The sequence below is a fragment of the Habropoda laboriosa genome, unplaced genomic scaffold (assembly GCF_001263275.1).
Source record: "Habropoda laboriosa isolate 0110345459 unplaced genomic scaffold, ASM126327v1 scaffold67, whole genome shotgun sequence".
Classification (NCBI taxonomy): Eukaryota; Metazoa; Arthropoda; class Insecta; order Hymenoptera; family Apidae; genus Habropoda; species Habropoda laboriosa.
Window position 1 is genome coordinate 3,462,055 of NW_017100242.1, and position 5,175 is coordinate 3,467,229.

At 29.1% G+C, this 5,175-nt stretch overlaps 2 protein-coding genes across 2 annotated transcripts in view; one reads left to right on the forward strand and one right to left on the reverse strand.

Moving 5' to 3' along the window:
• Nucleotides 1-3,452, reverse strand: part of LOC108571964 (putative peptidyl-tRNA hydrolase PTRHD1) — a 4,934-nt gene extending 1,482 nt beyond the window's left edge. Inside the window, exon 1 of the mRNA XM_017934127.1 lies at nt 3,387-3,452. The gene's annotated coding sequence lies outside the window, so the exon portion shown is untranslated. The remainder of the gene's footprint in view (nt 1-3,386) is intronic.
• Nucleotides 3,453-3,986: 534 nt separating this feature from the next.
• Nucleotides 3,987-5,175, forward strand: part of LOC108571963 (peroxiredoxin 1-like) — a 2,431-nt gene continuing 1,242 nt past the window's right edge. Inside the window, exon 1 of the mRNA XM_017934126.1 lies at nt 3,987-4,172. The gene's annotated coding sequence lies outside the window, so the exon portion shown is untranslated. The remainder of the gene's footprint in view (nt 4,173-5,175) is intronic.

Genomic DNA, 5,175 nt, shown 5'->3' on the forward strand with positions numbered 1-5,175 from the left:
GACAAATTAATCGTACACAAATAGTGTCTCCAATACGCTACAATATTCAAAATGTGATTTAATCACACAAAATGCAATCACAACGAGCTTGCTATATTTCTTCCACCGACTATACGTCATCGATTCCCATCGTTAGTTTCTCTGCTGACCACCAGGTGGCAAAAGGGAGTGAGGGTTGAAATGCGCACTTGACAAAACACTTTAGGGGCTATAACTTTCGATTCAAACAACATATCGAAACGTGATTTACAACAAGGAATCACAAAAAAAATCAAGCTTTCTGATAATATATAATTTGTGAACTTTGATTTTTTTTATATAACGTTTGCAAATTTTTCTGATTTTCATAGATCTAAAAAGTTGAGAAAATTGTCCAAAGAAAGTATCATTAAAATTTAATAAAAAATTCTATATGAACAGTTTATTTTATACTCTTTCAAATAGTATAAGCGATATCTTATCAAAGAACGCAATCATCTATCGCGATTAAGCTTCTGCGATTGGCTGCTTCACCAGCATGGTAATAACGGTCGATTTATGTACATTCTTCGTTTTATGAACGAGATGAATCGACGTTCACACGAGATTTTACTCTCAATGGACGCAATACACGCTAGGGGTCATTCGTGAATCTACGTATAGTCCAAGAAAATGAATTTAAAAGCAAATTGAGTATTAATGTATGAACTGGGATAATTGGAACTTAACATCATACGATCATATTTCTTGCTGGATACGCTGAATGGAATATCTTACTTACACTTTTTACGCAATGAACTGCATATGTACCGTACAAGATTACTGGACTTTAGCCCATTAGACTTCGATTTATGGGGTTATGTGAAAGAAACAGTGTACGCAGAAAGCAGTGAAAATCTTCTGCTGCTGAAAGAAAGATTAATATTTCGAGAAATTGAGGCATCGAAATACCGTAGCATCAGTCCACGACTCTGATTCGAAATGAAACAATTTGTGTGCGTCAACAAGGACGTCACTTTCAACAATTCGTTCAGTAATGTGCATGTAAAGCAATAAAATTGTTAATAAACGTATTATTAGTACTTATCGTGACATTGGCACTGGTTATTAGTACAAACATAAAGCCCGGAGATAGTCAAGTAAGTACACGTGTTCTCGATAGATATTCAAATTTGATTCCCGTGAAAACGAAGCTTGAAACGAACAAATTTTTTTTCTTTATTTTCGGTTTATTTTTACATGTAGAATCGCCCCTTGTCTACTATCTCTTTTGCTGATAGAAAAACAGGTTGAAGGAAGCAACTTTATTTTCCAAAAAGGCAAACGTTTGTTATGAAAAAATAATTTTTTTAAAGACCACATTATTTTGAGATTTTATTAATTATTGTTTCGTTTAATAAAATGGTATACTTAAACTAAAATATACTAAAGGCACCATAAGGAATTGTTGACATGAACTGTAATTATTAAAGATAAAATAAGTTGAAGTCACATTCAACAGTCCATTTAGTTAATACATAAATATTTGATATTGCATAGAATGCAATTCAATGAACAAAATACATAGATTAAATATATGTGTCATGTAATTGGTGGTACAATCAGGGAGGTGGTGATTTTTCATGAAAAAATAAGTTGAAAATATAGAATAAAATTTGTTCATATGAGGCTTTGTGTTAAAGAAAATTGACTTTGCCTGGTATGTGTGCAATTAACCATGTCGCGATTTATGTTTGTAATACTAATAAGTGATGCCAATGTCATGATCTATACGAATAATACATTTTTACCAATTTCCTTAATTTTAAATTTATATTAAAAATTTACATACAAATCCTTGCTCTTTGAATTGCAGAGTTGTGACTGATGATATATTTTGGTGCTTTAATTGTGTGAAAGTCTGTACAATTCTCTCTTTCAGCTACAGATTTACACTATCTTCTGTGTAAACTGTTTCTTTGCAAAATGTGACATTACTACTATTTATCAATAGAAAAGTATAGGCAGATGCAACAGTTTGTAGCAAATATTTGAATTCAATTTTCTTGCAAACAATTTTATTCTACATTTTCAATGTAGATTTTTACCTAGAATCACACCACCTTCCTGTACTACTAGTACATGACACCCTATACATATATAACCATTGATACAAGAGATAACAATGATAAAAATTATACTGTGATAAAAATGTTCAGGTGAAAAGGCTAAATAGCATGCAATGTCTTTAATCTTAAGTTTCGAGCTTACTTAAATTATATGTTCAAAATGACAACTGTTAGATTTTACACAGATGCACAGATGTAGAAACTGTCTGATATTCTATTTTACATATAGTGAGAAGACAAATTAATTTCAATATATTGTTGTTTGATTTTCACATTTCCACAAATGCTGATGTTCTAGATGGAAACAGCCTGGGCAATGTCAGGTAATTTAAGCTAACTTTTAATAAATCAGGTTTGTATTCACAATATCTGAAAGAATTCTCTAATATCATTGACCAAATATGTTGGATTTTTTTTCATAATTGTATATGAAATTGAAGAACAGAAATCAAACTTAAATTACAGATCATGTTTCTCTTTTTATATATCCCATATTAAAATAATATAGATACAAATATGTATGTTATTGCATCTATAAAATTATTTTAAATGATTAAACACTTGTAGCTCTACCTTAATTAATACACACAATTATTGATGCAAATCTTTTTTTAATTTAATTATGACATAAAATAAAAGTATACAGAAATAGAAATTATAATAGTAATTGCTAACAACTAAAAAACATATTCAGTACATATAACCTTAACAAGCTTTAAACCATAGGAATTTATATACAAGAATTTCATAAAAAAAGTTTGAAATCATTTTTTAGGATCGCCTTTTATATTTTCGTGATTGTATTTTTTAATCAGACGAAACATACCAAAAGATCCAATTAATTCTCGAAGTAAATTTTTTCGATTTAATTGAATTTTATTTTTAAAAAAATACAGTATTCAACACTTAAATATAAATCTGTTTAATTATAAAACAAAAGGTAAAAGGGAACATCTGTTGATGGAACATTATAAAAATACGGAATTGAAGGAACACAAATACAATCAAATATTGATGTATAGTATAAATTGTCATTTTAAATAATACGTGCTTTCTTGATTATTATACTCACAATAGAATTTCCTCTAAATCTTAACTATATAATTTTGAAAGTTTGTGTTATTTTATATAATTTTTAAAATGTTTCAAATTTGATTGTATGTAAATTGTGTGCACATGCATTCTAGTATAATCTTGAGAGACTAGAAATATTTTCTATCTTTGAATGTACCTTACATATATTATTAGCAACTAAAATATATTTAAATAAAAAATTTCTTAAAGATTATTTCAAAATACCTTATTCTAAAATCTGACAAACAGGATCAGTTTGTAATAATAATCACTGACATTCGTTCTTCGTTGATAAGAAAATAAACGTAATATCACAGACAAGGTATAGCCATAGACGAAGTACAGAATAGACCAATCACCTTATAGAACTTCGTATCTCATGTTCTGCAATATCGATTGTGTAAAAAATTAGAGGTTTTCTTATGTTCTCTAACATTTAAAACGGTAAGTTTAGAAATGATATCCACTCTAACATTGCGAGAGTAATCGTGGCGTGGTGCTTGAAGGGGATAACGAAAGCAACCTGAAATAAAGATGTCCTATTCTTTATTTACAAATTTATAGTTATATTTATTTCTGATTGTAACCACTGCCTACGTTGTAATCTTATTCTATGTTAAATCGGTAAAGTTGGAAGTGACACAAAAATGATAAGAGTGATAATGACATTGAGTGATATGTCTATTCTGTACCTCGTTTGTGCCTGTATGTCGTCTGTGTTGTTACATTGTTTAATTACAATTCCCACTACCACTATAGCGCTGTAATCTTATTTCGTTCTGTATCGATAACGTCGCATGTAGCACGAGAAAGGTAACAGGGCTACGTGAGCAGTGTTCGGACCGTGTGACACGAATTTACATTGAATGTGCGGTCTATCCTATACCTTGTCTGTGGATTGGTAAAAAGTTCTACGGAAAGCGGTTACCGGTCACACACTTCTTTGTAAGCTGCAGAGTTGGATAGCACGTCTTAGCAGACTACGAAGTAGACTTTATTTCAAAGGAAAAGGTATTAATTTTGTTTAAATATATTTCATATTAAAAGAATATCTGTATCTACGTAATTTTAAGACAGTTGTAATTCGTATTCGTTTGTTTTTATAAACATTTGAATATGATAACGTTCGTGAACATGAATTTAACATTTGCAAATACTATTACAAATAAGACGTAAGCATAGAAAAAATAAAAATTGAATTTCATTATTGCGTTAGATATAAACTATGGTCATTTAATGATGGTTTTTTTTTTGCAATTGTCCGCCTCTATTCTACGGAATCTATAGTTCCGTCTTGGAAAATTTTCGATGATGCAAATATCGTATTAGAGAAATATTGTAATTCTTACGTCGCTATTGCAAAATACTTGGGTTGATGTTACATAAATATACAGAATTACGAACTTATTAGTAATTTTGTGTAATGTATTTTTATTAACATGTGGAAAATTTTAATGTTGCAAAATATATCGTAAGCTAGTTACACTTATTACGTTTTTGCGTAGTCAGCATGATGATTCATATATACAGTTTTATTTAATAGTTCTATGTAACTTATTACATCTGAATTACATCAATATGTACAATTTTATTTACACACAACAAAAATGCATTTATTTAATTACAGTTTTCATATATTCTGTAATTTTAAATAGCTGAAATGAATGTACATATACTGTGTGCCTATAAAGAATTGATTGTGCCTTTGCATTCTTTAATTGGTTATATTATTAATATAAATACGATAAGACAGTAATTAAAAAGGGTTTCCTAAATGAATGAGTTCTTTAAATTATTTCATGCGTAGTATATTTTTTTAACTATTTTTCATGGACTAAAGTAATAATATTTAGATAACGTAGCTAATACTATTCGACTTTATATAACAGCGATAAGAAAGAGGTTAAGATTAGGTTAAGTAGGGTTCACTATTATTGCTTTTAGTTAAAATAACGAGGTAGGTTGTAAATTCTTGAACATAAATTGTATACTTTTAAACAACAATGCGTTTTTG